Source organism: Toxorhynchites rutilus, chromosome 2 (genome assembly GCF_029784135.1).
Source record: "Toxorhynchites rutilus septentrionalis strain SRP chromosome 2, ASM2978413v1, whole genome shotgun sequence".
NCBI lineage: Eukaryota > Metazoa > Arthropoda > Insecta > Diptera > Culicidae > Toxorhynchites > Toxorhynchites rutilus.
Window position 1 is genome coordinate 336,181,698 of NC_073745.1, and position 16,561 is coordinate 336,198,258.

At 39.1% G+C, this 16,561-nt stretch overlaps 1 non-coding gene across 1 annotated transcript; it reads left to right on the top strand.

The window, feature by feature from the left end:
- The first annotated feature begins 2,253 nt into the window (after positions 1-2,253).
- Positions 2,254-2,325, top strand: Trnag-ucc (transfer RNA glycine (anticodon UCC)). Its single transcript has one exon. It is a non-coding gene; the product is annotated as a tRNA-Gly (tRNA).
- Positions 2,326-16,561: the final 14,236 nt, after the last annotated feature.

Genomic DNA, 16,561 nt, shown 5'->3' on the forward strand with positions numbered 1-16,561 from the left:
TATCGTTTTAGTACTCTGCTGACCGTGGATTGGACGATTCCCAGCATCTTACCGATGTCCCGATGTAACAACTCCGGATTCTCGATATGAGTGCGCAGGATTAATTCACGACGCTCTTTTTCGTTCGACGACATTTTTCCAAATTTACGAAAAATTGATAATTCCTAAAAATTAAATTTCTACAGCATTTTTTCCGTGATGCAATTTGATGTGACACACCCTTTATAGCGCGCAAAAATACCTTTCCAACAAGCTATAGTATGACTCGATACAATGAATACAACTAGAACTACGCGCTTACAACGACACCTCGCGGAAATACTGCAGGACTTTTTTGACAGCCTTATATATATAAGGCCTGTCTGATTCTAATGGACTCGGAAACTACTGAACCGATCGACATGAAAATTGGTATGTAGGGGTTTTTTGGGCCGGGGAAGGTTTCCATGATAGTTTGAGACTCCTCCCCCCTCTCTAAGGGGGAGCTGCCATACAAATGAAACACAAATTTCTACATAACTCGAGAACTAATCAAGCAAACGAAACCAAATTAGGTATGTGGAGGTTTAAGGATGCAATAAATGTTTCTATGGTGGTTAGACATTCCTCCCCCTTTCTTAGGGTGGGCTGTCATACAGACGAAAAAAAAATTCTGCATAACTCAAAAACTAATCAAGCAAATGGAGCCAAAGTTGGCATGTGAAGATTTTGGGGGACACGAAAAGTTTCTGTGGGGTATAGACACTCCTCCCGCCTCTCTAAGAGGAGAAGAGGGGAGGGGTCTGTCTTTATTCGATCATATGTTCTGTATCAAACATTTATTCCATGTAACGGAGAAACATATTATTTGCAAGTGGTTGAAAAATCTTGAACGAGAATTGTGTCTGAAAATAATCTGATATTATAATGATGAGTTTTGGTAGAAGTACTAGGAATTTTTAGTAGAAGGTGAATTCAACGGGGTCGTTTAAAAGATCAATCAATGAACAGTTGTGCTATTGGACTCATGTAAGAAAACGTGAATGTTTGAAGGTATTGATAACAGAAAATAAATTTTGGGCGGGACGAAGTTTGTCGGCTCAGCATGTAACTTTATATTACAATGACTAGTTCCGGTAGAGTGAATTTCATAAGTAATGTTCAGAACTACGTGTTATAATTATTCAAGTAACTTCAAGCAATAATTTTCATTCCATTTTTAACAATTTGAAACCGCTTTTGGGCTTACTTATCTAATAGAGTTGATTCTTTCACACACCATCATAGATGTCTACACTATGCATTCGTCATCGCGAATTTATTTATTGGTTGATTGATTTTGTTTTCAATTATAAAGACTGTATGGTCCAAGTTCGAGAAAAAGTAGTTTTACCATGCCCAAATTGTAACGTTTCATGCTCATCATAACATAAGCACTTGTCCAAACATAAAGCATAACATAGCACACACTGTGGCAATCTATTTATTGCAATTATTAGGTAGCATCCTTTTCAGTTTCTGCTTCATCAAAGCCTTCCGCTTTCCCCGGTCAATTTTCTACCCAAAATCATTTCTCTGAAGGATTTCAGTTCAAGCAGTGCACGAGGGGAAAAAAAACCCGAATTCACTCGGAGTGTACGGCATAAAGGAGAAATGGCATCGACGCTGTCGTCGTCGTCGTCTTCAGAATGCTCTCCCTCCCCTTCCTGGACACGAGCATGTCTGGTGAGGTGCCCCATAAGGGGCAAAATCACACTCCGTCAAACTCGAGCTTCGAGCAAACCAGGGCAACAGCATTCCGGGCAGGCCGGACCGGACTCCGATTGAGTGGAATCCTTCGGGGATTCTTTTTTTTCACTCATCTCACAGTTCATTCGAAAGGTTGGGGAAATTTCATACTTTTGCGTATCGGCTCACGACGGGGAAAGCATATCGATTACTCCGAGGTCTTTGAGGAAATTCTACGCGAGGAAAATATCCGACGAGCGCTGCAAAAAGGAGAAAATTGCTTATGTTGTCGTCATGTTTCATAACGATTTCATTCGAAGAGGGTGAATATTGAATTCAGGAAATCATAACAAAAATCAAAGAACCGATTATCAATTATAATCGAGTTTGATTCGGATGTTCGTTCGAATGGTGGAACCACTAATATAGACATCCTCATGACAATCGTGAAACCGGTATTCGGAATTGATATGGAAGTGGTAATCGTGTTTTTTTTTCTATGCTGCTTCTCCATGCGCTATCGAGCGTCCTCCATGACATTATGAAGCGTCGGTGGTGTAATGGTCAGCATAGTTGCCTTCCAAGCAGTTGATCCGGGTTCGATTCCCGGCCGACGCAGGATTCATTTTGTAGAATAGCATGTTACCAAAGCAGCTAATGCTAATGGTATTCGGGTTCAGCTCCTCCTCCACAATTAGACAATTGATTGTATTACATACATAATTTTTCTCAGATGACCGATCAATTTTTTCTTCAATTGCATATTCACATAGCTCAATCACTTGAATCATACACAAAAACAAACTCAAAGAAAACCTTTAATTTATAGGGGATGTGTGGTAACGACGGACACCCTAAGTAAAAGTTGATTTTTTTTCGTAAATTTCACAATAAATATATGGCTATCTCACCACAGATCGATAGTCTAGGTTTCTTTTTATAATAAAATTAGTGTTTGAGGCAGAAATTTTTAAAAGTGGATGTGTTCGTCGCCTTTGAATAAAATAAGATTGAGTCGAGAAAGACGGACACTTGGCAGGAAAGATGGACACTAACTGCAAATATATAAAAGTTTATGTACTCGATAAGTTTTGGAGGTCTTCAAATATGCCTCAAAAATGATCTATCAAAAAGGTAAAAATCACCTAGAAGGCGTTGTAAATTTTTCTCGGTTTTTCTTGTCAAAAATAGCTTCCGGCATTCGGGATGATGAATTGGGATTACGATTTAAAAACCGCTCTGCTGATTCGTCCATGATATGTGGTTGCACTTGCAAACGTAGTTAGTGGGCATCTGTTAATAAAAGAAGGAGGAGATAACAATTGTTTTAAAAACAAAATATTTGTATTTTGTCGATGGAGTGTCCGTATTACCCGGCTTGATTAGTATTTTATTTTCGCCAATATTCCTGTAGTAAAAATGAGAAAACTTCATCGCTGATTCGATGAACTGGAAGAGAAGTGATGGTCAAACATTCACGTAACTTATTTTCTGCAGATGAAAGTTTACATCGAGCTGCTCTTTGTAAATTATGTTTTTGTTTTTATTTAACAGAAAGCCAACGAGGTATACACAGTAAGTGTCAAAGGTATAGATATACTATATTACAAGTTTGTACATCGTAGAATTTTAAAATAAAAACGTAATTTATCAATTATACAGGGGTGTCCGTCTTTCCCGTGATCTCCATGGTTAGGCTGACCAAACGTTTTTCCAACCATTTTTTGCTGTCTCGTCTTTCTATCAATTAGTACCGCACTTTTAGTAAGGTACGCCAAGTTGAAACACAGGGTATGTTGAAACGGAGGCCATAAATTTTACTAGAAAAGATGAAGTGATGTTTTCATTCATTTGCAATGCCGATTTCCCCAAGGCTGCTTGGTTTTGATGGCTGTGTTTGGGGAAACCGTAAATCGGGCCAATCAAAATGAGGTAGTTAAGGCGTTTAGATAACACTTAACATTTCACCGTTATTCAATTGTTAATCTAATGAGAAAGAACATTGTATTAATTGCGATAGAAGCGTAGAAATATTCCGTATCAATTAATGCAAACATCTTCCCGATCCAGAGAAAAATGTTTGAGTTATAAGCATTCGAAATCTTTCATTTTTTTCCGCATGTTCTGTGTTTAGGCTTTTATTTTACCCCCCATATACTCCGGTTAGACGTAGTCCCACGTCAATATACATGGCGCCATTTTGTGATGGCGCCCATTTTGAATTTGCATTTTCCATAAATAACTATGTTCTACTAGTCAAGCCCTTTCATTTGAAGTACATATCGATAGGGTTCTGAGAAAATCTTATATATTAATGGGATTTTCAGAAAATATGTACATAATCCATCATTTTGGATTTTAGAGATCATGGAATATGCAGTTTTATAATGACACCAGAGATAAAGATGTGTTCCAAATTTCAGATCAATCGGTCAACAGGAAGGGGGTTAAATTTCTATTAATGTGATACAGCGCTACAGACAAAGTTACAAAGTTACAATGTTACAAAGTCACAAACATACAAACGGGTCAAGCTAAATAAAACCGTTCAATAAATAAATGCAAATCATAATTGTTTTAGGTTTATCGAGAGAAAATTCGTTTTTATGATTCGATTATCCAGAGGATTCGATTATCCGGACTGAGAAAAAAATCAATACTCCGGATAGTCGAGTCCGACCTGTATAACATTCCATTAATCCTATAATTTGCAGAGATGAATCAAATCTTAGGATTTTGACGTAGAATTACGTCTTTCGGGAACATATTGGGGTACAAATTGAAAAACGAAAATCAAGCATATCGTGAAAATTGTCCAATTTCAAACGCTTATTGCTCAATCATTTCATGATGGATTGATGAAAGTTTTGCGTGAATCGTTTTCGGCACTCCATAACAATTTTTTATATTGAAGAAAATAATATATGTCATGAAACTAACTATTGAAAAATCTCAACCCCTATCCTAACGGAAATACCCACTTCTGAATGGTCGAAATTGACGACACATGCGGCGGGTCCCTAACAGAGACATCAAAACTAAGTTGCCTGGGGGTATTCGGCATTGCAAATACATAAAGTGGGAGCTTTTGCTCCCACCGATATGTGTTTCCTAACAGAGACATCAAAATCAAGCTGGCTGCAGAGCTGCAATCCATCACCGTCAATGTCACAAAAAAGCTGACCATAGTCACTCAATTCCTCTCACGGCACGTGAGATCCAAATATTCAGTAGTGATACTCACTATTTTGTTTCTGACACCTAACCAAATGACGGTTGGTTCCAATGCCTCTCACTGCCGATCGCTCTGTTTACACCTTTACGTTACGAGAGCGGTGGTTGTGGCGAATGATGGTAGTAGAAATGTGAGTGATCAGACAATTCCAATCATTTTTGACAATCGCGACGGTTGTTTAGATTCGTTTGTTGAAGTAGAAGTTGTTGTTGTTGTTAGAGATGTCTAAATTTTTCGTTTATTCGATTAATCGTGAGGCCAATATTCGATTCATTCGAACAATTGTCTTTCAGTATTCGATTAATCGAGCGAATATTTATTTCTTGTAGTTAAAATGAACAGACATATATAATAAAAAATATTGTGGTGTCATGATTTTAAAAGTTACATTGAATATAATTTTCAAATGAACATGGTGCAGCATAATGGTTTTTGAATGAAATGGTATTTAAGTATATTGATAAATTTACCATTTCATAATTATTTTGCGGATCATGAAAACGATCCGATTGTAAACCGACAATGCGTGTTTTTTTTATTTTGAGTTAATCATTACCAGAACTATTGAAGTTTAGTTAATAAACGTGTGATTAACACAAAAATTCTATTTTTTCATAAAACGAAAGAAAATTGCGATCTCAAAGAATCGCTCAAAAATCATCCACTTGCATTGAGGCTTTATTGAGAAACTTCTTATTCCGTGTCATTAACTGCGCCACGAACAATTCCAAATCGAATATATGTTTGCTTCCTTGCTGCATCCGGTGTTCATAATACCCGGCAAAATTCAACGTTTGCGTCTTCAGACTCGTCGCAATTTTTAACCAGATTCGGTACCAATCCACAGATTATAACATTCGATAGAACGCCTTGGGATAGCAGTTCGTATAGCTGTTTCCTCACCACTTCCAGCTTCTGTGGACTTTGTTCGAGGACAATCTGATTGGCGGTTTCTCGAAGGAATATTTGCCTGTCGATTTACGGCACCTCTTAGTTGACCGTGAACGGTTACAGTTGTACCTTGCAAGCTTCCAGCATGAGGATAGCGTAATTCTTTTCGTTACCTCCGAAGGAATGTGCTGAAATGCAAATAGTGTTGTTACATTCAAGAAACAAACAAATGACAATCTTACATACAAAATTTTAAGAATATCCTCCTAAGATAGAGCCGGCACTCTTACTCAAGCAACGACTCCTAACCGCGGGAATAACCCGCGAAGTAGAATTGGCGCACAAAATCAATCTGCACGTAGACGAATACTTTTCAATGGTCCTCTCAGCGCATCCTGGGTATCTTTGGTCAGCTAATCCACTTCGGACAAGACGAGTCTCATATTCCCTCTACCCACTGGGATCAATTTGCTTGATCAAATTCGATACGACCACCCTGTTATATATCACGACAACCGATGAATTCAACTCGATGTGGTAATTACTGCTGATGGTACTGATTTCCACCTTCCGGTTCGAGGGTGTTGTGAAGTTTATTATTTCATTGCGTAGCCGTTTCACGCCCGGTTGGTAAAGTTTCCACAGCAGATACATGATGCTAGTTTTCTTACTGGCCCGGAAGGACCGTATAACATGAGATGCGGGAAGTCTCCCTGGGAGCGAAGATTAATCAGATGTGCAACTTGCGTTTTGTGGTAGTCCAGTTTGGATAGCTGGCGCGGTCGGTAGCGGTCAACCCAGAGAGCCATTGTACACAAAAATATTTAATGTATAATGTATACACAAATACTTGGTGACTTGTTGTTTTCGTGTTGGCCTTTGTCAAAGTAAATGTCATCAGAGATGCCGATATTTTTTTTGAAAGTCTTCGACATATATTTTTGTAACCGCGAGAATAGCAAAGCAATGTATGAAAAAAGGGGTTTTTAGCGCAGGGAATCAAGTCATAAAGAGTAGAAATACCATATCCCTGTAGCCTGCAACTGAAAATATAAGTCTGCAACAGGATAGGCAGGACATCAAACATCAGTAAAATTGCGAACATGTCTACAAATTTAGCATCATTGCAATGATGAGAAACAAATTTGGTAAAAAAAAATCGAGGTCGAACGGGTTTCAAAATGCATCATTTTGCTAATTTCAATCCCGATCGGGATCCGCAATAAAGGGGATAATCAAGGCATGTCATTCCACAAACTAAGTACTAATACAAACGACACTTGTAATACTACGTAGAGTCGGCGAAGTGCCACTAAAAACATCAAGGCCATCTGAAAAGATGAAAAGAAAATACTTGCCTGAAAATACAATATTCTTCAAATTGTATTTCAAATGAAACTGTATATTCACATCTGGCATCCCTGGCCGTAAAGAACGAACACAAAGAGGGGAATGTTGTGAATATCGCCAAACACCAAACCATCAGCTAGACTTTTGAGTGTCGCACTATTCTGACATTTCAGCGACAGGACACTCACCAAAGAGCTCGGATTTCTACTGTCAAGTAGAAGCTCACCATGTGTTAGTGTTGTGATAATACTCTTCTCACACTATTGAACTGGCTTTGAGATGGTCACCAAAGATAATCGTAGTACAAAATTTGTTGGTTATCTTTGTGTGAGTACCATCACCTGATTCTCACGACAAATCGCAGCTCTGGCTGGCTGGGGGAAATCGGCATAGCAAATACATGATGGTAGAGGAAACTTTTGTTCCTACCGAAATGTATTCCCTAACAGAGACATCGAAAATCAAGTTGCCTGGGGGGAAATCGACATTGAAAATACATGAAAGTCGGAGGCATTTTTATACTACCAGTAAGGTGAGTGATACGATTTATTCTAGCAAATAAAATTTAAATTTGGAACTTTAATGTTGGTTGCTTTATGAAATTTCATATTTATGACCGATCGTGTATTGTGAAATATTTAGCACAAATGTAAGTGTAAAATTGTATATGGTAGCAGTTATGTTTAAAATGATTTGATATATGAAATTAATTATTTCAATTTTCATAAATAAGAACCAAGGTGTGTTTCCGCTCGAGAATGGGTCGTTTGGTTTAAGCAGTATGTTTTGTTGTGTTAATTTTTATCCAAGGAAAGTTTATACGGCGAGAAAAACTGGAAAAGAGAAGAAATATTAGAAAAAGTGATTGCTCTACATATAGTATTAGGTGTTGTTAGTCCAATTAAAATTCGCATTGGGTTGAATAAACACTCAAAAAGTAAAAATTATAAAAGAAAGTTATCTTTCCCATTTCAAATATGTTTTCTCTATATTAAAGTAACATGTTTTTACTGATGAGAAAATTTGATAATTGTGTCCGATATTGGTAATTATCTTATATTACATTAGTGAGTTTTTTATTCTTTATTTCATCCATAATTAACAAAGAGGCAACTCGTCTAGGATCACAGAGGGCGGTTTTCATCATATATCGTTCCACTTCGGTATTTCCTTCGGTCATCATCACTCGGTAAACACTGGTGGAGTGAACAAACAATACTCAATAACCAAACAAAACGGCCCTTTTCAGGAGGCCACCAAATCATTAACAAGGAGTTTAACTATGTAATTCTTCAAACATATCCAAAATCAACAGATAGCCTAACGGAATCCTACGTTAACTATGTGGTTGTGTCTCGGACATAACCCTCCTGTGAATTGAATACAGGGTGGGCCATTTAAAGTGGAAGCATCTGGCAACCCCATAACTTTTCACAGAGATGTCAGATTAACAAATGTCATACCGCGTTGGAAGCGTCATTTCAGTACAATTTTAACCATGGAACAATACACACCTAAACAACGCGCTGAAATTGTTCAGCTGTACATTCAAAATAACTTCTCAATTGTGTTAACTAAACGTGCGTGGGAAAATAAAAATAAAGTTAAAACATCGCCTGGAGACAACACTATACGTCGATTATATGCCAAATTTATATCGTCTGATAGTGTTGGTAATGCCAGTCATCTGTCCAGACAACGACCAAGACGTTTCGACGAGAATACTGATGCCGTTCGAGCCAGTGTTGCAGAGACTCCATCGACATCAGATCGCCATCGTTCGCAAGAGTTAGGCATCTTTTTATTGCCATTTGTTCGTGAAAATGAATTGGACAATTACTGGTTCCAACAGGACGGCGCTACATGCCATACAGCGGCTGCCACGACCAAATTATTGCGCGAAATGTTCCCCGGAAGATTAATATCGAAAAACGGCGATTATGACTGGCCACCGAGATCACCTGATTTGACGCCTCCTGACTTTTTTTTATGGGGATATTTAAAATCCAAGGTATACACTGGTAAACCAAGGACCCTGGCTGCGCTGAAAGACAATATCCGACAAGAAATTGCTGCCATATCGGCCGAAACATTGGGCAAAGTGATGGAAAATGCCGAAAAAAGGGCACATTTTGCGGTCAAGGCCAGAGGCGGTCATTTACGAGATATCATAATCAAAAAGTAGTTAGAACAAATCTCCTTGGACCAAAATAAATGAATTTCAAAAAAAAAATTTAAAGTTCCACTTCTTTACTTTGCTATTGCAAAAACAAATCCTTCCACTTTAAATGGCCCACCCTGTATAATAAAATGCGAAAGCCTGCATTTGATTTTGTTGTTGCAACGGACGTGCAATCATAAATCAATTCACCGTAACTTGTTTAACCTCATCACGAAATCTGCACTCTACCAGTTCCCGAATCTAGTGTTAATGACATAGATTAACCAAACAGAAACTTTGGATCGTGCCCTAGATCCCGCTTTCTACGTGTGATAACAATTCGCTTAAGACAATCCGTCGTAGAACGATCCATTTCCATTTGGAATCTTGGACTAATGGCTTGCTAAAACAAGACGACACGTATCCATATTTTCAACGTAATGATAAACGATTTGGCACTTAGCTTCCACCCTAACAGGCCTACATTGTACCTTAGTGTTGGCATAAAAGTTTTACACGAACACTTATTACTCTCAAATCGTGAAATATATCATAAAATCGTCCGTTCTTTATGAACAACATGCTCAAACAATTGGTGTACCGTTTTATGGGGAGGAGGGCAATAAAACTATATCTGTTTTGCATACTTCTGAAACGTTTGCGGTTCGGTTAATTGTTTTATTTATTTATAGCTTCCTGTTGCGACGTCTTGCGAGAACAACTGCTCGGGCAGGTAGCAGATATTGTAATCTTTCATTGGCTCATCTCAGTGTCTTTTTTTCGGGACAACATGTCGATCGTCCTCCTCAGGTCAGGCTTGACCGCTTCCGGTTCGGCTCAACTAATTCCACCCCCGGGACAACAGCAAAAAAAAAAAAAAAAAAGAAACACGACGATTTCATCATCACCTTATTTCTCGGTAATGGTCAACGAACTAATAAACCAACAAGACCACAGACGCACCAAAAAAATAAAATAAAGAAACTGTTCCGAGCAATCGCACCAAAGAGGGACGTCGTGCGACGCACACTCCCTTCCAGCATACGCGATTTGTTAAACAAAGAGAAGAACTCCCCAAAGTCCAACGAGCGAAACTGGTTTACAATCCTTCCACGTCTCTCGAGCAGTGTTCCCTCCGCCCGGTTCGCCCGGTGCAATGTTCGAGGTCCGGGGCACGTATTCTCCGGGTTTTTGCGCTAATAGCTCATAAATTTATCATCACATATCGTGTCTCACCCCCGCCTGAACCTGAACCCAAAGTGGGATCCGATCCGAGAGTGCGACCGAGTGGCCCAGGTCCATGTCACATCTCTTCCACTATCATCATCGTCGTCGTCGTCCTCGTCTTACACAGACACTGGTTCCGAGGCGTGCGCGCAGAGTCCCGAAGATCAGTCGAAGGCGCGCACATAAATCTCCTGCTATTTTCGCCTCATGATACACCGCTTTGGCATCGTCAGCCGCAACAGTATTCACCGAGATCATATACCGAGACACACGGACGAACAGCAGCAGCAACAGGAGGGGACGGAGGAATCGCCGCGGAGGCAGGTGGTGATGTTGTTGCTGTTCTGTGATCACCATCTCCCGAGCAAAAAGCTCCACGACAGCAATTGGTTGGTGTAAAAACTCACATGTTTGCAAGTCAGCGCGAGATGAAGCGAAAATATGGACCAAGGGCAGGGTCTTAATTCGTGGCGCGATGCATCATCATCATCATCATCATCATCTACTGAATCTCCAAGCTACAGCCCTGGCACGGAAGAACGATCATGCGAGAACACAGGCCTCGAAGCATCATTCATTATCGGTCTAATCATAATCCGCCAACACACAACATTCGAGGTCGATATTTTGTCCGGCGACGAGACAACGACAACGAGAGCGGTGTGAGGTATGCGAGAGGATAGAAGAATGGTTTCCCCCACAGCGTAAAGAACACAAATCTTGGGGAAATCTAGCATTAAACGCCACAAGCGAGGGGAAAAAGAAACGAAGGGGTTCCCCAAGAAAACCGTAACCGAAAGAGAGCGTGAGACCCAGCAGGAGAAAGAGTATCGCTCCGCAATGTGGAGTATTGGATGGATATGTGATTGGAGGAGGAAACCTGTTTTCCCGATGCTCCCGGTCCATATCTTACGGATGCTGTCTTACTCGTGGACTCGAGAGCTATTGAGTGTCTTTCGCGCTTCACTGGATAAGTTTAATACATTCCCCAGCAAACAGAAACAGCGGGAGCTTAGACCCGCTGGTAAGAGGGGGGATATGGGGGAAGAATCGGAAACTGTGCGCTATCTCCCAAGCATTGGGATATTTCTCTCATCTTTGTGTGTTTCGAAACCGTTTCCAGCATCGCATTCTTTTGCTCCACCCGCCACCGGCCAAGTGGGGTTTGGGATTCTTTTGCGCTGACAACAGGGCATACGAATGAAAGTGACATACGAGTCGATTGCATAGACGCTAGATCTACGGGAATATTCGTAGATCTTTAGATTTTTTAAGGAAACAAAAATATCGCCCCGTATGAAATTTGCTCCGAATTCAAACCCGTTTGGATCCATTTTCTCATAAATATTAGGTTGATTAGGCTCTTAAATGATAACACTTCGGACATTATTTTAGAACGGAATTAAATTTGACAATGAAAGCAGTTGTGTTTAAGAGTTTGAGTGGTTTTTTTTTCATATGCTTGGCAAACATACAAACGCATAAACGAATATAAGATCGATATCGACTATTACGTAGCGTAAAAAATGTTATCTCTTATAATGAATTTATATATTGTGATTAGCTAATCTGAGGATTACTGATTTAATCGAGAAGAAACTGCTAAGATGTCGTCTATTGCATTCAAATTTCCAACCAATTCGTATTCGTCTCAAACCGATTCGTTTGTGACTGGGATATAACTTGCATTGTAAATTCGGCGTTAGCTTCGGTGTTGACTACTCGCTGGCTGGGGCGAGATTAGATTGAAAATCTTCACCTTCAATGGTTGTGTTGAGGAGGTTTTAAACTTTGCTGTTCATTCGCCTCTATTGGAATGCGCATTGCTTCTGGATATTCTTTAATACTCAGTTTATTTTGTGCATATTCTGAGAATGCATTTTAAAGTAAAGTAGAAATTTTACGTGTCCGTTTCGTACGGTCACAGGACTGATCAGCAACTGACCGTTCACCGCAGCAAAGATAGAATTTATTGCGTTGCTTCTTTTTTTTCACTGATACACGATGCATTGGGGTTGGGATTTTACAATTGTGCTTCGCCGCTACGTGAGGTTGGAACAGATTGCAGAGTACGTAGGATTTTGCTTAGTGGCGTACAAATATCTCCAAATGATTGATGTAAACATTTCTACTATCTATGAAAACATATTTTGTGGTTATGGTAATTTCTTCTAATGTTAAATTTTTCGATTTTTCATTTTACACCGTATACTTTCCCTTTATTCGTGGTTCCGTGTAATGACATATCCAAACATTTAAATGAATTCAAATTCATGAGGCAGGCCCAATTTCGACTATTTTGTGAATCGCGGATACTAGTGCGAGCTGGAACCCCATTTTCGAGGATCCCAAATCAATTTTGTCGAGATGAATTTTTCTCAGTCAGTGACAAATGCCTAGATATATGCAATTCTTTTTGTATTAGGTTGGGGGAAAAGAAATCCATTATTTTTGGGTGAAATTCAAAAGTATTTTTCATATGCTTCGGATTGTCCGATTTTTCAAATATACACCTTTTTGTTGGAAAATTTGTTGCCATTCTAAAGGTGTTGTCAGCGCAAAAGGTGGTTCATAATTTCTCTATCATACAGATTTTGGTCCTTATTGACGAAAAACCATAGCAATATATTTTTACAATCTTTTCTCGATCCCAATTTCTTATCACTCTGGAAATTTTCCAATGCGAGAAAAAGGTGATAATCGTTTAGTGCCAGGTTTGAACTATAATTTGGGTACATGAAAACATCAAGCTCTTGGAATTGTGTGGTCAATCGCTACAACAAATTTTACAACAAAAAGGTGTATATTTGAAAAATCGGACAATCCGAAGCATATGAAGAATACTTTTGAATTTCACCCAAAAATAATGGACAACTTTTCCCCCAACCTAATACAAAAAGAATTGCATATATCTAGGCATTTGTCACTGACTGAGAAAAATTCATCTCGACAAAATTGATTTGGGATCCTCGAAAATGGGGTTCCAGCTCGCACTAGTATCCGCGATTCACAAAATAGTCGAAATTGGGCCTGCCTCATGAATTTGAATTCATTTAAATGTTTGGATATGTCATTACACGGAACCACGAATAAAGGGAAAGTATACGGTGTAAAATGAAAAATCGAAAAATTTAACATTAGAAGAAATTACCATAACCACAAAATATGTTTTCATAGATAGTAGAAATGTTTACATCAATCATTTGGAGATATTTGTACGCCACTAAGCAAAATCCTACGTACTCTGCAATCTGTTCCAACCTCACGTAGCGGCGAAGCACAATTGTAAAATCCCAACCCCAATGCATCGTGTATCAGTGAAAAAAAAGAAGCAACGCAATAAATTCTATCTTTGCTGCGGTGAACGGTCAGTTGCTGATCAGTCCTGTGACCGTACGAAACGGACACGTAAAATTTCTACTTTACTTTAAAATGCATTCTCAGAATATGCACAAAATAAACTGAGTATTAAAGAATATCCAGAAGCAATGCGCATTCCAATAGAGGCGAATGAACAGCAAAGTTTAAAACCTCCTCAACACAACCATTGAAGGTGAAGATTTTCAATCTAATCTCGCCCCAGCCAGCGAGTAGTCAACACCGAAGCTAACGCCGAATTTACAATGCAAGTTATATCCCAGTCACAAACGAATCGGTTTGAGACGAATACGAATTGGTTGGAAATTTGAATGCAATAGACGACATCTTAGCAGTTTCTTCTCGATTAAATCAGTAATCCTCAGATTAGCTAATCACAATATATAAATTCATTATAAGAGATAACATTTTTTACGCTACGTAATAGTCGATATCGATCTTATATTCGTTTATGCGTTTGTATGTTTGCCAAGCATATGAAAAAAAAACCACTCAAACTCTTAAACACAACTGCTTTCATTGTCAAATTTAATTCCGTTCTAAAATAATGTCCGAAGTGTTATCATTTAAGAGCCCCCGCAGGCTGCAGACTTTCTATCGACCGATAGTTTAGTCGGATTGGGCTGCTATTACGCACACCGAACCAATAAAACAGTCGGGTCGCCTTAGTTTGAAGAGAATCGGGAAGCCTGCCAAATTTGTACAGGCCGATACTGAATCGGTTTAATGTGTGCCCCGTACTGATCTACAGTCTGCTGAGCACGGAATAAAATTAAATAAATTCGTAGTCCAACATCAACAATGTGGTCGTGTCTTGACCATCGCAAATCCCCAATGTTAAATTGATACAATTTTAGTTTTTCATGTTTTACCATCGTTTATCACTGATTGTCTAATTGTGAAGATGTCAGGTCGGACTCGATTATATATAATTTCAAAATTCGTTTCAACAATTTCAAACAATATTTCAAAAATTATTATCGAAAATATGTTCCAAAAATTTGTTTCAGTAATTAGTTTTAAAAGTAGGTTCCATAAACACAGATCAAAAATTGGTAGCGGACATTTCCCCGCAAACCGATTTTTAAAATCTTGATTTGGCTCGGAGCTTTGAGCATAGAAGTGAAACAACTCAAATTCGAGTACCCGAGATTTTTTTTTGGCACCCCATTTTTTTATTTTTTCAAATTAAAAGAATCGTCCTGAAATCACTGAAAATGTATTTTTTGACATTTTCATACAAAATAGAAGTGAAGTAGGGGTATGGGGGGTATGCCCGACCCCCTAAAGAAAAGTATTGTTTTGTGAGATCTGCGGGCACATATTGATATGTTTCCTCCACAGAATCATTGTCTAGTTTATTTGCCATGAGATATAAGGAATATCAGTACATTTAAACGGTAATTTTCTCAAGTAATAGTCAGTTCAAAAAACTGCCATAAAAATGAAGCTCATCAACCAGTGCGGGTAAAACCGGCACCCCATGGGGGTAACACCAGTACCCTATGGGGTAAGACCGTCATCTCAATTTCTCAATATATATACCTGGCAACAGATGAACCAGTTTGAATGTGACAGTCGGCAAATAGAAGGTATTCTGATTCTAAATGTCGCTGTCGAGTATGGTTCGAATCGCTCAACCGATTCCGGAGATATGGTCGGAACAAGTTCCGATGAACATGGAATATGGAGAAGAAATCACCAAACCACACCACAATTCAATTACAAGTTTAATGGAATCTAGGACCACATTGAACACTTACCGGTGGTCAGTTTTTCTTCTTACTTGAATCAATATCCGTCATACGACGCTTTTAATCACACTAGGATTCGACTTGAAATCACAGAGAAGAATGAGTTCATGACTGTAGGTAAATTTTTTCAGGTTTTTGTGATTATGATGGCAATAAAACTAATTAAATTATGTTTAGTTGTAATTAGTTTATTATTTTCGTTAAGACCATGCAGCCATTATTTTTCGTTCAATGATGAAGTTCATTTAATTTTATCGAACAGCTTAAATCCAACATTATATTTACATCAGTAGTTCAAATGTCGTGGAAGCACGTTTGATAGAAACTCCACCAACAATAGCCTCTTTTGCAAGGGTGAGGTTCTCCTGGGACCAACTCCCTCGATTCGTTTTCCTTTGGTAGCTGCGAGGCATCTGAAATTGATGGAAAATATGTCTTAGAAACCTTCAACTAAACGCAAACCACGCCGGGATCTCCCACTGAAAGGGTGATGGACTTACCCCGACAGCACACATTTTTCAAGAAGACTATTTCTATTAACTTATTGCTTTAACTTACCTCAATTCGAATCCCCATTCAGCTCGCGCAGTCCGAAGACATCGGTCGCAAATTTGTTCGCGTCTATTATAGAGTGGAGATTATACCGTTATCAGTTCGTGGCTGGTGAAGTTATTTCGCCCTAACGGGGTTCTCTTTATTGCGCGAGTGAGGAGAGCAGCAATCACTACCAGCGTGAGGAAGAAGTCCTCCACGGCGGACGCGGTGCGTGTGCCGTATCATCGCTGTGTGTGCTTTAGCATCGTCATCGATTCCATCATCGTGTTTTGGTGCGATATACCGTTGCATCTGTGCCGAGCG